General features: G+C 50.2%; 1 long non-coding RNA gene across 1 annotated transcript; it reads left to right on the top strand.

Moving 5' to 3' along the window:
* The first annotated feature begins 13,766 nt into the window (after nt 1–13,766).
* Nucleotides 13,767–21,522, top strand: LOC112622069. The gene is made up of 4 exons (XR_003118929.1): nt 13,767–13,923; nt 15,886–15,994; nt 17,245–17,419; nt 20,568–21,522. It is a non-coding gene; the product is annotated as an uncharacterized LOC112622069 (long non-coding RNA).
* Nucleotides 21,523–21,803: the final 281 nt, after the last annotated feature.

Genomic DNA, 21,803 nt, shown 5'->3' with positions numbered 1-21,803 from the left:
AGCGGCAGCCCTAATCCTAGACTTGTTTAAAACTGAATTACGAGCCTGTCGTGTGGTAGCTGAGAAGCGGAGGTGGAAAAGGATTTACTGGCCACATTAAATCATGTGCTTATTGTTAAGTGAGCTGGGCAAAGGAGGCGCTTAGAAGTTCTACATCCCTCCCCCTCCTCCTGACGTCCCACCAAAGTGCCTCCCACCCACCCACAAAGACCACCACTGGGGTCCTATCAGTTTATTTCAGAGGCTCACACTGGTTCCCCTGGCCCCACATCCCTTGCAGTGGTGGACAGAGGTTATTTTGTCCCCATTGTACAGATAAGTAGACCCAAAGTCTCAGAGAGGTGAGGCAATTTGCCTTCAATCGTACAGCGAGGATGAAATGGAAAGAAGAGGCTTCTCGGCCTAGTGCCCCTGCAGCCCTGATTTTCCAAGCACAATTGCACATGTAAGCACTCCAGCACTTTTTTAGAAAGAACTCTTGAGCTTTAGGTATAAAGTTCACGTGACACAGCAGGCAGAGTTCAGCTCTCCCTGTGAAGGTCTCCGGCTATTCTGGTGAGACTCTTGAGAAAGCACAGAGGCCTGGCTTGGGGGTTAGGGAGAACCTCCAGGGCCCTGTGCCCCCTCCCACACCCACTCCACACCAGTGCTGGTCGAATGCTGGAGGACAGGTTCACAGCCCAGTGTGAAATTCTCTTATAGGAAGCAATCAGGCAGCTCCTGTCCTTATCTCCATTCACGCTCAGCCAGTGCCCACCCCTTCCCATCTCCACACCCACACGCTGGCTCCCCATGGCAGGCCACTGTTTGCTCCCACACTCTGCTCTCCCTCCTCACATTCCCGGCTGGTCCCCTCCCAACCCACTGTCTCTAGGCATCCCCCACTCATTCACTCCCGCAAGGTGCCCCTGGCCAGACCCTGCCCTGAAGCTGGGACACTGTGAGATCCCCACCAGACCACCTTCCCGAGGGAACAGCTGAGTCCAGGGGGCTTGACCAGGTACCCAGGCAGCCGGCAGGCAGCTCTTTGTATTGGCAGCATTGGTAGGACCCACTACCCCTGAAAAGAATTCTGAGGCATCTTTGACTCTGTTTAGTGGGCATTTTTACGGCTTTTGCAGCTGGAAAAGGGGCACAGCTAGTGAAGTGTGGCCCCTCGGCATTAGCAGCCCTTCTGCCCACCAGGAACACACTGTGATCTAGACTGAACCCCACAGCCCCATCCAAGTCCCCACAGGGACGCAGTTCCATCTGAATTACCACTACCATACTGCAGGCACTTAAAGGTGTTTCACAGTCATAGCCTCAGAATGCCTGTAACTTTCCAGTTTGAACAGGCTGGGGGGGTTATTACTCACCCATTTTACAGGGCAAGAGACTGAGGCCCACAGAGCAGACGTGAGGTCAGCTGGAGGCAGTGACCCAGCAAGGGCAGGGACCCAGAAGTCCTCATCCCCATCTGGGTGCTCTCTGCCTAGGCAGAAAGGAGAAGTCTGCCCAGGTTCTGCAGAGCCTGACAGACAGATCGTGACCCCACCGACCTCATCAGGGGTCATTCTGTTCAGCCAGAAAAAGACTCCTTGTCACAGTTCCCCTTCCCCACCCTCACCTAGCAGGACTGAGCTGCAGAGTTGAGAGGAGAGCAAATAGCCCCTGAAGGGTGGACTTTCAAGCTACCCACTTACAGGTGGGGCTGAGGACCTGTAGATTTAGGTCTGCTGGCTTTCTCCGGAGTCGGCTCCTCAAGGACATTAGGGAAGGGCTTCAGTTCCCCACCAGCTGTTAAGAGCTCCTAGCCAGGGGAAGTGAGTCTCTCCCCGGAAAACAATGCCTTTGACTGAGGAAGCCAGATTCACAGGGAGGGAGAGAGGGAGGGAGGGAGGGGAGTGTTCTGGGTCTCCTGGCTTCTGGGGGTGGGGAGGGGTGAAAGGTGAGGCTGCAGGGGAGGGCTGTTGACCCCAGGCCCCAAAGTGCAGTTCAGCACCCCTCCTAAGAGGATTCTCACTGCCGCTCAAGCTAGGATAGGGCTGGGGAAGGTGGAGCAGTGGACAGAGTTGGGCCAAGAATTCAGGTGTTTCCAAAAGAGGTGGTCAATAATGAGGAAATGGCCAGAAGGGAGGGAGGGAGAAGGGAGGTAGTAAACAGTCTGGCAGGAAACCAGGAGGAAAGGGACAGGTAAATTGAATATGATGTCTGAGAGGGGTATTGGGCCAGGCGTTTTACATGTCTAATTGTAACAACAGCCTTGAGGGAAGGTAGGAGCATCCCATTCTGTGGATTAGACTACTAAGACTTAGCAAGATTAATGTGACTTTCCCTCAAGGTCATACAAAATGAATGACCCTTACGTCGCAAAACTCAGGCTTAGGCTCTGTAACACCAAGCCTGGGACTCTTTCTTCCCCACCAGACGCCCAGTTCTTGAGAGCTGTATCCATTGATTCCCCCACCATATCTAGTATCAAGCTCAGGATTTCATAATATAGTAATAGGTGTTCAATAAATATTGTCGCCCTGATGACTTTCAGGGCTACAGTTTCCCTTGTTTTGAAAACAGCTAACAAATCCTAAGGCAGACCTGCCTGGAGACAGCGTCTCTACCTGGGCTCTGTGGAGGCCCCATTCCAGCCCTTTTATCCTTAATCTGCCTCCCAACCCCACAGTCATCCTGTACCATCTGGGCTCAAAAATGTTTCAATGTCTCCACCCATGAAATAACATGGGGACAGAGTGGCCACCTAGGTTTCTCCCAGAGCTCCTGATCTGTGGCTGAGGACCACAGCCTCCACCTTCCACCCTATCACTCAGATCAATGAGTCCCTGGCATCTGAGATGCCAGGCATCTCAGATCAGAATATTCCCCAGAAGCACAGAAAATCTAATTCATTTCATGTTTCGGGAGGAAGGTCCATAAAGAAATGAAAACATGTGGTGATTCACAGAGAAGTGGCTGAAAAGATTCAAGCCTCAACCTTGGTCCTCCCTAATCACATGACCACAAGCAAACTTCTCCTCTCTCAGCCTCAGTTTTTGCATCAGTGCAATAGGAATGGTATCTGCCCTGCTAACCGCACAGGACTGCTGTGTGTTCAGATGAATCAGGTATGTGAAAGACTCTTCTGCAAGTGGGGAAGAGGTGTGCAAAGGCAATTTGCTTTTATGGAGCTTATATTACTGTCATTTCCCATTGTTATTTTAATGCCCGAAAGGTTTGGGAGGCATTTCTGTAACTGAGGTGCTCGTGGTAAGCCCACACTCACTCGCTCCTGCTTGGAAAAGGTTTTACATAGACTGAGGAGACCTGAGGTAGTTGCTGAGCTGCTTAGAACAGTGTCTCCAGGTCACAGCCATCCTATTACTGGGCTTATACCCAAAGGATTATAAATCATGCTGTTGTAAAGACACACGCGCACATATGTTTACTGTAGCACTATTCGCAATAGCGGAGACTGGGAACCAACCCAAATGTCCATCAATGATAGACTGGATTAAGAAAATGTGGCACATATACACCATGGAATACTATGCAGCCATAGAAAAGGATGAATTCATGTCTTTTGTAGGGACATGGACGAAGCTGGAAACCATCTTTCTGAGCAAACTATCACAAGGACAGAAAACCAAACACCGCATGTTCTCACTCATAGGTGGGAATTGAACAATGAGATCACTTGGACACAGGGTGGGGAACATCACATACCGGGGCCTGTCGTGGGGTGGGGGGAGGGGGAGGGATAGCATTAGGAGATATACCTAATGGAAATGACGAGTTAATGGGTGCAGCACATCAACATGACACATGTATACATATGTAACAAACCTGCACGTTGTGCACATGTACCCTAGAACTTAAAGTATAATAATAAAAATAAAAAATAAGATAAAATAAAAAAGGAACAGTGTCTCCAGGTCAATAAATATCGACTAAGAGAATGAATGAAGAAGAGAAGGGATGACCTTTGTGTACTGTGCTAGATATTGAGGTGGTAGCGTGGGATCAGGACTCCTTTTATGGCCGCTGGGTCAGCAAATAAAAGCTCCTGAAACATAGTTGTCAAATTTGACTCTGATATAAGGTTCTTGCCAAGGATTGTGGGGAGAAAAGGGCCACAGAGACACAACCCTTTAGGAATTTTGAACCATTTCAGGAAACAATTCAGATATCTCCAGGCAAAAAGGATGAGGGAGGAGATGACACTGAAATTTGGGTCATTCACCACCTGCCCCCATCATTTTCTCCTGTCCCCCTTTTCCCCTCCCCTGTCCTATCCCTGCTCCCTGCCCCCAACACCCTCTGGTACAGCCAGAACCTGGCCTTGGGTTGGGGACACTGGGGAAAGGCGTGGGAAAAACAATCAAACCTTGGTCAGCCGGATAATTAGCTGTTCCTTTGTGACCATGGCCTCCCTGTCCTCTCCGTTTCGCCGCCACCCTCTACCCCTGCCCCTGCAGGACAAGTGTTTCCAAATACCCAGGCGACATCACCTCATTAATGTTAATGGGAAGTCCGGACATGAGCTTGAACGGTCATAAATTGCCCTGTGTGAGAAAGGGTGAGAGTGTTTGTGTGTATTGCCTATGTGTGCACATGCTTCTGCAAGTGTGCACCACCTGTGTGTTGCATATACGAACATGTGTGTACTACACAAATGAGAAAGTGTACATAATGCATGTGAGCTGTGTGTACATATTACTGTGTGTGTACACATGGACTCGAGTGTGCTGCAGGTGTGTGTGCTAGTGTGCAAGTATGTCTACTGTATGCATTCTGCATCTGTGTGGAGTGTGCATGCATAGGTGTGCATGAGTGCATGCTGCCTTGTGTGCTTGTGTTATTGCATATGTGCTTGCATATGCATACATACGTACATGTGTGAACTGAATATGTATACTGCATGTAGATGAATGTACATATGTGTGCACCCATAATAGCTCTGCAGTCATTTTTGCCTTGATCATAAGTGTATGTGTATTATGTACAGTATGCACATGTATGATATTTAGGAACCCAGGTGTACATGCCTGGGAGTACACACATGATATACACATATACCTACTATCAGCGCACCCTGTTGATATTGGTGCATTTCTGTGGGATTGTGTACCAGGCGGCAGCTGAGCATCAGTGGTAAATACACTCAATGGTGTAGTAACAAGGAGCTTAGACTCTGTAGCAAGACTGCATGAGTTCAAATCCCACTTCTGCCCCTTACTTGCTGTGCACATGACCTTGGGCAAGATATGTGACTTCTCTGGGCCTTGGCGTCTTCATCTCTAAACAGAGATTATAATTTTTACGTTCCACATGGTGGTTGTGAGGCTACACAGCAATTCATATGAAGGGTTTAAAATAATACCTGGCACATATCAAACACCCAATAAATGTTGGTTATTATGATGTCATCATTAATAGCTCTGTGTACACATGGAAATATGTGCTTGTCTGGGGCATGTGCTATGTAAATCTGGGTGTCCGGTATGTGCACATGGCCCATGTTTATATCTAAGCCAGTGTGTGAATAGAGCTGTGAGTCTGGGGGCATGGGTAATATCCATACCTACAGGTGTCCTGGCACTCTGACAGTGGCGGACAGCATGGCAGCTGCAGCCTTGCCTCACTCCCATCCCCTGGAGCTCAGTTAAGAGGGCTGCTCTGAGGCGGAAGGCTGGCTGTAGCCACACCTGCCCATGCCACGGCTCATGTGGTCCACAGTACATAATACATACACATTGGTCTGACCAGCACCACCCACTGCCCCTTGTGAGGAGCAAGCTGGTAACTGGAGAGCCCCACTTCCTACCCCCTCTCCCTACAAATCCGGTCAGTCTCCAAGTTCTGTCAGCTCCGACCCTGAATCTCTCAATTTATCCATCCCCTCTCTGTCTCCTCTCATGACCGCAATAGCCTCTTGTCCCTCCTAATCCACTCTCCATGCTGCAGCGAAAGTGATCTCTTAGAAATGCAAATCTCATCACCCTGCTCCCTCGCCCGCCTAAACCCCTTTAATAGCTAGCTTTGCATTGCTCTTGGAATAAGGTCTAAAATCTCTTCTACAGCATATGAGGGCTGGCCTGCCCACCCCAGCCATAGCTCCCACCCTCTCAGCCACTCCCAGCTTCTGCTCCCCCTCTCCCCACTCCCACTTTGGTCTTTGGTTCCCTCTGCCTGGAATGCTCTTCACCACCTTCATGTCAAATCTCTTTGGGACATCTTTACTTACAGACTGCCCCCCAATTTATATTTTCATGTTGCCCTGTAATAATTCTCACCTCTGCCATCAACACACAGGCAGTTCGATAACTGCTGCCATGTCATCCTCCTCTCCCTTAGGCACGATGAGCGCTGAAGGTGTCAGGCCACCCCTGTGTTTCTGGGCCCAGGTCCCATGTTGGCCGGACACCTGCGATGCACCAGCAGTTGTGCTGAGGCTGGTGATTTGAGGCCCCGGCTGTCAAGAAGTTTGCAGTCTCTCAGAAGAGAAAGACAGACACAAAGCATACTGTTACGTTGGTCAATGCACCGACAGAGTGAGGAGGGGCCTGAGGGAGGATTCCAGGGGCCTTGCCAGAGGGGACCTTGAGAAATGAAGCGTAAGCCCGGAAAGGGAATTCCAGACATGGGAAGAGCAGGAGCAAAGGTTCAAAGGGAGGAGATCGTAGTGCGCATGCAGCTTGCTGTTGCTGCGGCAAAAACTATAACATGGGAAGCACTAAGAGATGGAACCAGGAAGGTCCGTGGGGACCAGACTGTGGGAACTTGAAGAATTTCTCCTTTGTTTGGACGGATCACACATCCATCAACTTAACATTTCAAAGTCCCAGCTGTGATAGGGTCACTCCTGTCCATCAGGCTTCATGTGACTGAGAGGAGGCTTCCCTGATGCCTGATGGAACCAGTTCAAGGACTCCTTGGGATGGCCATTGAGTCCATGGCCCCAGATCCCTACTTTATTAGCAGGAAGGAGAGGCCCAGAGAGGAGCAGTGGTTTCTCTCAAACTCACAGCTCAGCCAGCTGTGGAGTCGAGAGGCTGGCCTCAGCTCTGAGTCCAAATTGGGCCACCCAGCCTGCTCGGAGCCTGTGCCCAGAGGTCAGGGGTCAGAGGTCAGGCAGCTCCTTCCCCAGGAAGGCTCCAGTTGCCTCTGGGTGGAAGGGACGGCCCCTCACACAGGCCCCAGGCAGGAACTCAGGCAGGGCAGCAGATTAGCTCTCTGAGGAGGCCCAGGCAGAGACTAAAGGGGGTGGGGGGCCTCTGCTCGACGGCCAGGAGCTTTAATTCCCCGCTTTCAGTTGCTATTGCTAATTCAGGTCCCAAGGGGCTTGCTGAGTTTGTCCTGGACTCAGCCACTTAATCTTCTAATACCTCCCAGTAAAGCCCCTTTGTTCTCCCTCTTGCATAAGGTGGTAGGAACTGTGCAGCCTCCTCCCCTCTGCACCTCCCTCATCACTCAGCCTGGAGCCCCTGCTGGTGGCGGCGGCTGCACCTCCAATCCCTCCCGGGCCCCCAAGAACTTTCCAGCAGGGGATGTTTAAGGCAGTTAGCCGCTCTAAAGACACACTTCTGAGTCTGTCTTGCCCCTGTCTTTTAGAAGCCTGGCATCATACCACAGTGACTGGGCCAGAGGGATCCCTAAACTGTGGTTTTACCCATCTTGGCAATAGGAAGGGCTTGGCTGGCTCAGGGAACCTTCCAATGGTGAGGCACGTGCCCTCTGAACGCCCAGGAGCGATCTGGCAGGGGGTCTCCCTCTCGTCCTTCCCCAGCCCTAGGGTAATAAGGGCCGGCTTCACGGACTGCGGCTTGGGCTCAGGTTGAGAAGAGCCCCACACTTGGTTTAATGTTCTACTGTCACCATCTTGAAATTATTTGTTTTTGAACAAATGGTCTAGTGTTTTCATTTTGCAGTAGGCACCACGAGTTTTCCAGCTGGTCCTGCCTAGAGTTTTGTGGGAAGCCAGCCTGGGGACCTGAGGAAAGCTGGGTTCCGGTCCCATCTCAGCCCTGGCTGGATGAATGAACTTTGGCAAGCCCTTGTCTTCCCTCTGGAACTCAGTTTCCCCAAGTTACATCAGTTTAGCTAACATTGACAGAATACTAAATATGCTGTCTAAAACTGCCCCAAAAGCCAAGCTCAGCAGGGGCCTAAGTAAGCTGGGGATTATTGAAAGATAAGTGATGGGGAGGGGACAAAAAAAGAGAAGGGGGCCTTCAGTGTTTGCCCCTCTGGACTTTTGCAGGAGTCTGGTGGAAGGAGTTTGGGGAAAGCAGAGGCAAGATGCCTGTCCTGGGCCTCGTCATCCCTTCCCTGGGAGCTTGGAAGGCCAGGCAGCGAGAGCAGATGGCTGAATTGGCCATGAGCATAGAGGGAGGGCAGCTTGATCCAGATCCCCATTACCCTTATTCAAGGCACCCCCTCGTGGGCCAAGCCCCCCGGGGCAGGACAGCCCTTTGCTAACATCCTTGCCTCTACTAGGTATTGGGGTAGGGCTCTGCTTGTGGGAACATCAAGGGGTCAATGGCTCATGTGGGCCAGGGCAGACCTGCTCTACCTTCCCAGGTTCTGGAAAGACCCAGAGCCTTCCCAGGGCATGATCACTCCCACCGACGGTTCCCCCAGACCCAGAGGGGTATGGTTCCATGTCCATCTGCCATTCTCCCAACCCCTCTCTACCCCCTTCTCACTAAGTACTGAATTAGCCCAAAAGCCAGGAAAGAGGCCCTGGAGGAAATGGCTCCTCCTTGGGAACTGCAGGCTGCCCTCACCAGAGCCCTTTGAGTTCGGGCCTGGCTTATGCTTGCTGAAACATGGCTTCTACTGGTCCCCGAGGCATCAGCTGGCTTTCCTCCCTGCTGCAAAGGAGGGAGCTGCACAGCATGGGAGCTTCCTGGGGGCCAGGATGCATTTGCTCTCACCTCCACTTCCCTTTCAGTAGTTAGGACAGGGCTCTCTACACCGTTGGGATGGACAGAGGTCCCAATGGTTCTTGGGCTTATTATCACCACTACCCATGGGCCAGCTGTATCCCAGCTTCCCAGGAAAAAGAGGGCTGCCTGTAAGCTCTACTAAGGACTAGGCCCCTACTTACCTGGTTTACTATCAAATCCCAGGTCTTAGCACAGTGCCTGGCTTACAGTAGGTGCCCCATAAGATTTATTAAACAAATGAATGAACTGAATTTCTTCTTCAATTTCATTGAATGAATAAATGAAGTAGCAACTGGAAGCTTCCAAGTCAGAGCCAAAAATATCTTCCTCACTTTTACACAGGTCATGTTTAACCAAACATAGTTGTTCTCTTGCCTGTGGTTTGCTCTCTGATGTTGGAGCTGATACTGGACGAATGAAGAGGGGTTGGCATGCCCCTTGTCCCAAGGCTAGGGAAAGGATGCACAACCTCTCCAGGGCCTCCAGGTGACAGCAACTCAGACTCCCAGAACACCAAGATAGAAGGCACCCTGGACAACCATAACCAAACTCCTCAGGCTCAGCTGAGGTGACTAAGGCCCAAAGAAGGGAAGGGACTTGCCCTAAGTTCCACAGTGAGTTGGTAGGGGAAGTAGTTGGTACCAATTCAGAAGTTGGTAAGGGAACTAGAACTCAGGATTCCTGACTCTCTGCCCGGAGCTCTTTCCATCCTGTCAAGCACACACATGAGTCTAGGTTCCCTCCTGGTCAGGCAGGCCTTTTCTAGGACCTGGGCCCTGGCTGTCCCAAGCAGTGACAGCCTGGCCACCTGCTGGCCAGAATGCTTGCAACTGCCAGGGAAGAGGTAAGTTTGCCGTTTGTTTGGACTCAGGTGGCTGTGCACAACTGTGAGGTCTGCAGGAAGCTGGGCAGGCTCCTCTCATCTCCATCCCTGCTCTGGGGGCAGAGGGCTGGCTGGCTGCAGGGCACACAGGGCCAAGGCACCAGGTTGGCAGGAGAAACTCAGGGCCTGACAGTTTATAGTGGGGATAGCTCCCCAGGCTCTGTCATCAGACCTCAAACAAGGTAGGATGTCATAGACAGCTGCCCAGGCAGCAATGGGAATGGTGCTAAGGCCCTGGGCAGGGATACCAGGCTCTGACCCCCCAGTTACGTCCTTGGAATGAGCTCTGGCTTCCACGCTCTCCTGGACCACACAATCTGACAGTTTCTAATATAGGCTCTCTCATTCTTGCCACAACTCGGTCATAAATATTAGATTGCTCCCATTCTACAGATAGGGCAACTGAGGCCTAAGTAGTTTCAGTGCCTTGCCAGAACTCCAACAGCAAGAAATCCAAGTCCAGGTCTGTCTTGGAAGCCTTCTCCCTTCCCAAAATTTTACAACTTTACATTCGAGTGACTTGTGACACTGTCCAGTTCTTCTGGCAACCCGCCTTCCCAGAGCTCCCTGTTAAGAAAAAGTGCATGGAACCCACTGCCACGGGAAAGATGCATCAGACACTGATGTTACTGGACAGCGTCAGGCTGACAGATCTGACCAGGTCATTCCCTTCCAACAGAAATCTGCTATGGCTCCCCATTACCCACAGGATAAGGCCCCAGCTCCCCACCACCCTGCTGCGATGTCACCCCTGCCGGCCTCTCCAGCCTGAGCCCACACTTTTCCTGCTTTGAACCTCAGGATCTAGCCCCTAGCAGATGGTTTCTAAAGCAGCCCTCACCATGCGGTTTCTAGCCTCCAGGCTTAAGTGCAGGCTGTATTCTCTTCCCGGACATCCCCAGCCCACTCCCCCCCTTCTCTAATTTAAAACTAATTTAAAACTCAGATAAAGTATGACCACTCTCATGAAGACTTCCCTGCCTTCTCTAGACCCGCTAAGACTGAAGCAGATCCCCCTCCTATCCCCTATAATCCCTTGGCCTACTTGTACCATACTAGAGAAAAATGATCTGCTTCTGTGCCGCCCACTTGTCTACACCGTGAGCCATCCTTCCACCTCTGGGTCCCAGTGCCTAGCGCTGTACCGGGTGCCCAGTGGGTGTTCAGTGAACATTTGTTGAATGCATGAATGAATGAAATGAAGAGATGCCCTGGGGAGGGAGCCTCTGTAGGCATGGGAGTGTCCAGAGGAGCTGTGGATGTCCCCTACCAGCTGGAGGAGCCCAGGGAATCCCTACCTCTCTGTAAACTCTGGGCTGAAACCAACAAGGTAGAATTGAACTGGGATAAACAAAAAAACTTCCTGGCTGTATCCACTTCCTGTGGGGTCTGTGACCAGGTGCCTCACAGCCCCGCTTAAAGACATGGAGGGTCACCTCCAGCCCTCTGTGCATGAGGATCTGGAATCTCAGGACCAGCCAGAAAGGGTATTGCCTCCAGGAGCTCCTGGGACATAGTCCAGTCCTGTCTCCACCTCTGAGCAGCACAATACCTCAAGCTCCTGGCCCATAAGAAGCAGAGAGACCCAGAAATCTGTTCACTTTGAGAGGGAAGAATGGAAACATTCAATAAGGAAAGATTTCTGGGACCTTCCAGAAGCATGACACATGGTGGTCAACCCCAGAGGGGAGAGTCATCCTTTACGACCTCCCTGCCTTCAGTGAGGTCCTCAAGATGACTGAGCGCTTCAGCACCAGTACTCTTAACCAAGGAGCAGATCGGAGAGAGAAATGTGCTGTCTGCAAAAGTGTAATCAATATGGTAATATCCGGGAAATGAAAACGCTCACACGCCCTGCATATACACCAACTGCAGACAAAGTTCTTAGCGGGTGAAACTATGCAGGGAGAGTGGGACAAAGCACAAGGCCGTGGTTTAAACGAAGCTGACTGCATTGCTTGAGCAGTGCTTTTCAGGATGACTGTTTATAGACGATTGGTGAGTTATTAATACTAATGGCTGTCGTGCGTTGTTCCTTCCTTACCACCAGACGAAGACAGCATTTTTAGATGCATTCTTTTCCTTTGCCCCATTTAATGTATTAATTATGCTTTGTGGCCAGGCGCGGTGGCTCATGCCTGTAATCCCAACATTTTGGGAGGCTGAGGAGGGTGGATCACGAGGTCAAAAGATCGAGACCAACCTAGCTAACATGATGAGACCCCGTTCTAAAAAAAAAAAAAAATTAGCCAGGCATGGCAGCGCCTGCCTATAATCCCAGCTCCTTGAGAGGCTGAGGCAGGAGAATCGCTTGAACCCAGGAAGTGGAGGTTGCAGTGAGCCGAGATCGTGCCACTGCACACCAGCCTGGCGACAGAGCGAGATTCCATCTCAAAAAAAAAAAAAGTATGTTTTGCTTTACACCTCTACTCTCAGAGCTAATCTTTTGTGTGCTTGCCGGAATTCTAGCTTGCCAATCATGTGAAAAGGCTTTGCGGTGGCTAGACAGGTATGTTCCATACAATTTTTGCAACAAGACAACAAAGTTTTCTTCAAAAATGAGGCAGAAGTTCACTATTGCTTCCTCACAAGGTCTTCTTGGGTCTTCTCTGAAAACACCCATGCATACCCTCTGTTCCAAATGCCCTGGAAGATGCCCCCTGGCTTGCTGAACTCACCAGACAGCATTATGGGTGTTTCCTGCAATCCTTTTTAACTTGATGGGCCTTTTGAGGACAGGTCCCAAGAGCATGGCCCTAAACTACCACAGCAGAATCACCAGGAAACTTTATTAAAAGTACAGATTCCTGGGCAGCTCCTATCGCCTTTCTGCTCCAGAATACCCAAGAGGGGGGCCCAGGAGTCAGCCTTTTTCACAAGCTTCCCAGTTGATTCTTCTGTGCACTCAACTTTGAGAACCTCTGGCCTAAAGCACGGCAGGTATTCGGGAAATATTTGCAGAATGAACTGTTGGTGAATGAGTTTCGAGAGGTGCAGTGTAAACAGAAGCGCCATCTGTGGTGGAGTTGCTCAGGATTCTTCCTGTCCATAGAACTGGGCAATGCTGCCTCTGAGCCACTCACTGGACCTTGCCTAGGCACCGTGCTTTGTGGGGCTCAGGCTGCTGTTTCTTGTGCCTCATCAAGTCGAAGCTAAGGCTGGGAGTGTTGAAGTGCCCTACTTTGCCCCAGGTAACTCCTGCAGGTGGGTATGCAGAGTAGGGTGGCCAAGGGATCATCAAACTCTTTCCCCTTCAAACTGCAAACAGTATTCTCTGCCTTCTACGCCCAGTTGGGCCAGGGTAACCTTCTGTGGCCTAGTCATAGGTTCAGTTTCAGTGCAAAACACACGCCTACCCCTCAATGCTCATTGATCCCTAATTCTGGGTATAGACTATTCCATTTCTGGGTACAGTCTGATCCTTAATCCTGGATACAAACTGGCTCTTAATCCTAGGTGTAGACTGATCTCTAATCCTAGGTACAGTACTGGATTAGGAATCCATATTCCTGGTCCTGGGTACAGATTGGTCCCTAAGCTTGGATACAGACTGACCTCCTACTTCTGGTTATAAACTTAACCGTAGTCCTGGGTACAGACTGACTGTTAGTCCTACCTAGTCAAAGTCTAATCCCTTTAACCCAGAAAACAGGCTGACAAAAAACCCTGGTCAGAGCCTGACCCTAAACCCAGATCTCAGACCCTTAATTCTAGCCACAGACTGGCCCAACCCTGTAGAGCTTGTCTATGACCCTGACCACAGACTGACCCAAATGAGGCTGGTCTAGGAGTGTATGCGGGAATTAGAAATAGATGTCCTGCCAATGGAGGCCAGAGAGCTATGTCCGCAAAAGGACAGGGTGTGACCAGCCAGAGTTGCCAGAGTTTTGGCAACTTGTGTCTTCCATAACAAAGCTGGGACATTGATGGAAATTGAGGGTGCTAGAACCTTGTGACTGTGACCAGGCACTAGTCCTCTGCCTCCTTCTGTGCCTGCATGGCTGCCCCTACCCTGGGGCTTCTGCCTAGCCTCCACCTCACCTGCTGGCTCACTGAGACAGAGCCAAACACGAAAGGGAAGGTGATGGCCTGACCATAGGGCCCACGAAAATGCAGGTATCATTAACAGCCAGTGGCCTGTCCACTCTCAACCCCCTACCGCCCACCCCTTCCTGGAATAGACCCCAGGCCACATGCAGAGGGGGCAAGCCCAAGGTATGATACCAGCAGGGCCAAGTGGACTGTCCAGATGGGTAACAGGGGCCTGGCTTCCTCTGGCCTCCACATAGGGGCCTCAGGTGTTCACATGGATGGAAATGGGAGGGCCAAGTCTCTTCATAGGCTGCTGTCTGGTCCACAAGACTCAACTGGCCCTCTGAAGGCTATCCCGCTTTCCAACCAGGATTGAAGGATTTCCAACCAGGATTGATTGGATCTAAAGGAATGGGGGTGGAGACTGCATCTTGTCGTTCCACTTTCACCCCATTCTGGACGTGGGAAGCATTTGTGGGCTTCCACTCTATGGGAGACTCATAGCCTCAATCCTTAAGGAATTTTCAATCTGAAAGGAAAACACAAACCCTGACCTCAGGGAGCTCCCAGTTTGACAGTGGAGACAGAGAGGCCCCGCATCAAGTAGAAAAACAACCCTCATTCTGAGGGACACAGGAATGAAGATATGTATCCTTGGTGCTACAGGCAAGTAGGTAGGAAAGACTGAATGGAGTAGACAGAGAAGTCTAATCCAGGTGTCCTCCTTGGAGGAGATGATACTCACGTCTGGAGAAAGACTTAGCCCACATACATACCCGTTCACTGGCCCTGCGACCACCCCAGCCCCAGGAATGCTCAGGGCCCAGACCATTTCCCTTTCTCTGCCCAGTGCCCGGTAGTCCTGAGGCCTGTACTCCTTCCCCCTGGGGAGTTGAGGATGGGTGGGGGATGGAACGGGCCTCCCAGGCATTCCTCCCGCATTCCTGGGGCCATGCCCTCCTTCCTCCCGGCCTCAGCCTGGCCATAAACTATTTCAGGCTTGCAAAATCTGGTCTGCTGCTCTCTTGCTCACAGCCCCCAGCAAGGCGTAGGCCTGGGTCCCGGCCAGAAAACCCGTAGCACCCACAGAATCCAGAGGGTTCTGGTCAACTAGGACAGAGGAAACTGGGTAACCTCTTGGGCAAATGAACATACAGTGGCTGGGGAGCAGAGAGGATGGGGACTGGCCCCTCCACAGGGCAGCAGCCACAGGGCCCCACTTCCCAGAGAATGTACCCTGGGAAAAGGGAGAAAGGGCTGGGAAGACAGGCTGGCTTGTGTTTGGGGGTCCAGCTGAGGGCGTTCAGACAGATTCCTTCATATGAGACTCACCTCCCTCCTGACACCAGGCCCCCATGCCCAGGTTCATGTTATCCCCACTTTACAGATGAGAAAATTAAGCCTTCGACCAAAGCTCTTCTTGAGGCTTATGTAATGCCTCGCCACTCTGCCCATATGAAGTGCAGGGACTGGAGTCTGGCCTTTTGCCCTTCTTCACCAGTCCCCACTCTGCAGCCTACCCCAAATGTCAATAAATGCCAGTGTTCTTTCTCTGTCATGCCCCCCCGCCCCACACAGCCTGCCCTAGACACCCAGTGCCCAGAGCCTCCACAGTACCCATTCACCGTCTCCGCCCAGGATTCCCCTCCAAGTCCCCACACCCTGCCTCCCAAATGAGCTTCTACCTTCCTCCCCACTGCCACCTCCCTGGTCACAAGCTACTGTGTTCACACCCCGAGTCTCCTCAGTGCCGTGGGGGCTTCCCTGATTCTGCTCTGGGAGTTCCTTGGAGAGGACTCTTAATTCTCATCCCTAGCTTCTCCTCCCCTGGGGTGAGCTTCCAGAGTCAGCGCCAGTGGGACCTGGGTGAGGGGGATCCCTCCCACCCGCAGGCAACTGGGTCCCAGAAGAAAGGGCCTGAAGCCACCTGAGCCAGGAGCCAGGGGCCAAGTCTGACACTTTTCTGTGTCACCAGGGTCTGGAAGAGGGCACATCAGAGAGGTGACCAGCCAATGAATGAATGAATCCCGCCATTCTGTATTTTAGATGCTGACAACATGACAGTGAATACAATGTGAAAAAACAAGCACACTTCCCGCCCCCATGGAGTTTTATTCTAGTCCGGCAGAAGGAGAAGGAAATGTAAACATACAAGGTCAGGTACTGCTGTGAAGCAAAATAAAGCTGCGGGTACTATGCGAAGGATAGACTCTGTGTGTGTGTGTGTGTGTGTGTGTGTGTGTGTGTGTGTGTGTGTGTGTGTATTGTGNTGTGTGTGTGTGTGTGTGTGTGTGTGTGTGTGTGTGTGTGTGTGTGTGTGTGTGTGTGTATTGTGCATATTAAGTAAAAGAACGAATCTGGACGATCCTGGGCCAGGTCAGACCCTAGCATTGCCATTGACTGTATAATCTCAAGCAAGTCATGCCTCCCCTCTGGGCCTCACTTTCCTCATCTGTAAAGTGAGACCATGGACTGAAAGGCCATTGTGATCTGGCCTCAGCCTTGACCTTCCAGGATCCAACACATTTTGCCTCTGTGAATTTAATGGGGGGAATTATAGGCAGCTTAGAAGCGATTCTGAAGAAGGAGAACCTTTCTGCTCCAGCAATTCCCTGAGGTTCCAGTTTTTCTGTTGATGGCACATAATGTGCATAGATTTGCATACTAGGCCCCCAAACTCCCAGGAAAGGCACGTCTCAAAAATGTCAACAATTAGCACAAATGACTTGACTTATATTCAGACCTCCTCCCAGAGCAAGGGGAGGAAGGTGAGGTAACCTCCAGCCACAAAGAAAGCAGAATTCTTTGCCCCGAAGAGGCAGAGAGAGAAGCCCTGCTTCCTCTCCTCTCCTCGGTGCCTTCCAGCCCGTTCCCTCATCTCTGCTCAGACACCCCTGGCTAGGCTGCCCAAGAAATGCCCAGGGGGACCTCCTAAAGACCTACTCCTGAGTCACTTGATGACTTTGCCTAAGCCCCTAACAGGAGCTGCCTAACCCTGCCCTGCGTATTGGTGTCCAGAGCAGCAGCTTTCAGGGTTTGCAGCAGCCTAGGGGATCCAGAGCACCCCCAACTCCAGTCCCGCCACCTCAGCCCATGCAAGGCCAATCCTAGAGGCTCCAACCTCTAATATCTCCCAAGATCAGTAAACATTGCAGCTTCCCCTCACAATGGCTGCCTGGTCAGGATTTGCAAATCACACACTCACATACACACTAACACATACACACACGGAGGGGCTTGTGCATGCTTTCACACACACAGCATACTCACTCATGCACACACAAACACATACTGAGGTGCACTGAAGGCTCCCACCCAGGACAAATGATCTGTCGGGAAAAGAAAATTAATGTTCATAGGGTGCTTTACTTATGCCCATCTCATCTAATCCTCTCCACACCCTAGGAGCAACTTTTTGGCACTCCCATTTTGCAGAAGAGGAAACAGGCTGCCTGGGTCTGCTGATTCCTGCCCTTGTGAGCTCACTGCCCCATACTCCCATGCTTGTACACAAATGGAGGTGCTGTTACAGAAGAAGTTCTGAGCCTGATTCTGCTGCTGCCTCTCCAGCTAACTTTAGGTACAACTCTCCTCCTCCCAAGGCCTCAGTTTTCTCATCCAGGTAATGGGAATCCTAATGCCTTTCTTTTCTCTGCATAGGCTTAAACCAGATGGCCCACGACAAGCCCTTCCAATTCCCATGTCCCAGAGCTGCCAAATTTGAGCCCCAGTCACCCACCATGAACCTGCCACCTATTCCAGGAACCTGGCCAGGAAGCCCAGGAGAGGCTTCTTACCTTGTCTTCCCATTGGGATGGGTCTCAGAAGAGGCCAAGCTGGACAGAACTCTGTCTCCCATTGGCCCTCAAGTGCCACCCCCATTAGTGCTGACTTACAGCTTTGCACTGCTGCTGACATCAGCACCCATCTGTCTGTTGTGGTAAGAGAGGCCTCCTAGGGAAACAAGTTTGCTAAATCTCAGCCAGGAAGGACCTCCCAGCTGGGCTGTTGGGGCAAGTTTGGTAAATACCCTCAACAGGCACCTTTGGAAGAAGGAGCGGGTGATCAGAAATCTATGCCTCCCCCAAGCAATCCTCTCACCTCCCTAGCCACCCCCAACCATGATCAAATTCCCATCCCTGGCTTTGGACTTTCCAGCTGGTTCCCTGAGCTACTCAGCCCATCATCCCAATAACCAGCTTCCTACAACATCCATCTCCTGTACCACCATCCCCCCAACCACTGCTGTCACCATCCTCTATCTGTCATCTCCAATCATCAAAACCCCATCTGCCACCACCTTCCTCCTCCTTCTTCATTCTCATCCCTACCACCAGCAGCACTCATCCATTCCAACTCAAAAGGTCACTATCTAATCCATGATCTATCTCACTTCCTGCCTAAATTCTTTATGGAGCAATAAACTTTCACTGGAATGATACCCAGACCACAAATCTGGGACCCAATGACAGTTCCAGGAGGCCATGGTGCACCGTCTGTGGCTCAGTTGGTTTCCATTGGGGTCTATTCATATGGCATCTGCAAACACTCAAATGATGCAGATACTTCCCTTACTTAATACCCATCTGGCCCAGGGTGGGCTGAGGGTGGCCCAGCTGGATGCAGCACTATCCCTAATCTCTCTGAGCAAGCAGCAAGCAGCATACCTGGCTTGTTTAAACACACACTTTGCCAGATGCTGAAGAACAATTAAAAGTGATCACAGTAGATCCACTACCCTGATCAATCTTGCCTGTCTTAAGCTCAGATAAGTCTGTATGGGAATCTGTTTCCAAATCTGTCATTTCTGATGGTACATATGCTGGACTTTTCCTTACAGGGCCAGCTAAAGTCAATGGAGTTCACACCCCAAGCAAGAGAAGAGCTTGCCCTAGCCTTCATCCAGCCTCATGTGTTGCAATTTGGCTAGAAATTGTTCAGGAGAATCTTAATTAGCATTCACCTGTGGTGTTGTGAAAAAAAGAAAAAACAAAACAAAACCTCACTTCAGGTTCCAAAGTCTGAGTTGGAGTAAAAAGACTCTTGGAATCCAGGATCCAACATACAACTGCTAAGCCTGTTTCTTCATCTGTAAAATGAGAATGACAATGTCTACCTCATAGGATTGGTTTGACGGTAGAGCGTGTTAAGGAACTCTTAAGGATCTTTTGTCAGACCCAGCTTGACCACAAGATTGAGCTGAATCTGAATAAACATTCTAGAACACTGCCAGAAAAGCTACATTTACTATCTTATCTGACCTATGTAATTTGCAGAGTTCTTTTTACATGGGTTACTTCCAAAATCAAAATTAACATTATCACTGATGCTCAGTTAAAACAGCATAGTAACTTCTGATTATTTCTCTCATGAAACTACCTATTTAGTTTTATACAGTCATGTACCACATAACGATGTATGAACTGCACATACAACGGTGGTTCCGTAAGATGATAATAGAGCTGAAAATTTGCTAGCGCCTAGTGACATTGTAGTGCAATGCATTACTCACATGTTTGCAATGATGCTGGTATAAAGAAACCTACTACATTACCAGTCACATAAAGGTATAGCATATACAATGATGTACAGTACATAATACTTGATAATGATCGTAAACCACTATGATATTGGTTTATGTATTTACTATACTTTTTATTGTTATTTTAGAGTATACTCCTTATCCTTTTATGTTAACTGTAAAACAGCCTCAGACAGGCCCGTCAGAAGGTATCCGGAAGAAGGCCTTGTCATCATAGCAGATGACAGCTCCATACCTGTTGCTGCCCCTGAAGACCTTCCAGTGCAGAAGATGTGGAGGTGGAAGGCAGTGGATGTTAATGACCCTGACCTCAAATAGACCTAGGCTACTTACCGTATGTGTTTGTGTCTTCATTTTTCACAAAAAAATTTAAAAATTTAAAAACAGAAAATAGCTTAAAGAATAAGGATGTAAAAAAAAATATTTTTGTACAGCTATACAGTGCGTTTGTGCTTTAAGCTGTGTTTACAAAAGAGGCAAAAAGCTTTTAAAATTTTTTAAGTTTACAGGGTAAGAAAAGCTATATTAAGCTATGGTTAATTTATTATCGAAAAAAGAAATGTGTAAAATAAATGTAGTATAGCCTAACTGCACAGTGTTTATAGGGTCTACAGTAGTGCACAGCAAATTCCCAGACCTACACACACACTCACTCACTCACTCACTGACTGACTCACCCAAAGCAACTTCCAGTCCTGCAAGCTCCATTCATGGTAAGTGCCCTCTATAGGTGTACCACTTTTTTTTTTTTTTTCTCAGCCTCCCGCGTAGCTGGGACTACAGGCACCCGCCACATCGCCCGGCTAATTTTTTGTGTATTGAGTAGAGACGGGGTTTCACCATGTTAGCCAGGATGGTCTCGATCTCCTGACCTCGTGATCCACCTGCCTCAGCCTCCCAAAGTGCTGGGATTACAGGCGTGAGCCACCGTGCCCGGCCAGGTGTACCATTTTTTTTTAATCATTTATACCATATTTTTACTGTACCTTTTCTGTATTTATATATGTTTTGTATGTTAGACATACAAATACTTACCACTGTGTTACAATTGCCTCCAGTATTCACTAGACTAACACACTGTACAGGTTCATAGCCTAGGTGTATAGCAGGCTAGACCATCTAGGTTTGTGTAAGTGTCCTCTATGATGTTTCACATGATGAAATTGCCCAACAACGCATTTCTCAGGATTTGTCCCTGTCGTTAGGTGATGCATGACTGTACTCTGACATCCTCTCCAGCTTTCGTGTGTTTTTATTTTTATGATGGGCTGGAGACAGGACATTGTATCTGCTTTTCCCTACGTAAGTCTTCCCATGCCCTTTGGCCAAAGGCAATTCAAATATGGACTTCCTACTGTCACCATCAAGGTCACTACGATCTAAGTGTTTTTTGGGGCTTGTGCAGAGAAGGAAGAAGATGAGCCCCTGCCTTCTCTGTTCCCCATGATGTCGGAGAGAAGACACAGGCTGAGCCCCAGGAGGAGAGATCAAAGCTTTAGATCCGAAAGGGTGGTTCCAGCCCAGCAGCATGAACATGGCCTGGGAACATGTTAGACATGCAGGTTCTCAGGCCCCACCCCACAGCTGCTGGATCGAATACTCTGATTTCTGCACTTGAGCATACATCACTCAAGTTTAAGAACCACTGCATTAGAGAACAGAACCCCTCAACCATAGCTTGCATAACTTCACTGTTCCAGTGAAGCCGTGAAGACACATCCAGGTCTCAGGAAGTCATTTTAGCCCGGAAAGGAAAAGAAGGAGGCATCATTGGCGTGGGCCTGGGAGCCCCTACGCTCAGCACTCCTGGAAGCGCGCAGACAGGGAGGTCTGGGGTCTGGAAAAAGAACAGGAATCTTGGGAATTATAAGGCTGAGAAGGAGGTGAGGAGGGGGCAATGTGCCTGGCTGCTGCTCAGGCCTCCTCACTGGCAGGGGGTCCCAGCAACCTTGTTCCCTAGGCCCATGCTGAACTTGCTAGTGATGCTGGCATTCCTAGCTGTGGTTCGGCACCAAGGTCCAGTGACCTCCCAGACCCAGCCCCGGGCTATTTCCCTAATAGAGACCTAACCAGAGGGCCTGAGTTTGGGGTGCTGAGGCATTGACTGTGTAAGGGCCCTGACCCACTACCCCATCCACTGTTCTCCCTGCCCCCTCCACATGTGTCTGGGGCTTTCCCAGGAGTTGGAGCCACACTGAAGGGACATAGAAGCCACAATTCTTGCCTTCAGAGAGCCCCGCAAGCTGCTGGGAAGATGAGTACTGAAGACCACCAGTTCCCAAGTCCTAAACCATGTGCCAGACATCGTGCTGAGCTCTTTGTGAACATTATAGGATTAAATGAGACAGTCACCCTTGAAACAGATACAAACCCAGAGCAGAGAACGGTCAGCACAGGAGATCTAATTGGCAGGTGTACCATG

This window comes from Theropithecus gelada, chromosome 4, assembly GCF_003255815.1.
Source record: "Theropithecus gelada isolate Dixy chromosome 4, Tgel_1.0, whole genome shotgun sequence".
In the NCBI taxonomy this organism is placed as follows: domain Eukaryota; kingdom Metazoa; phylum Chordata; class Mammalia; order Primates; family Cercopithecidae; genus Theropithecus; species Theropithecus gelada.
Note: the sequence above shows the minus strand (reverse complement) of the source record. Positions and strands in the feature narration are given on the sequence as shown.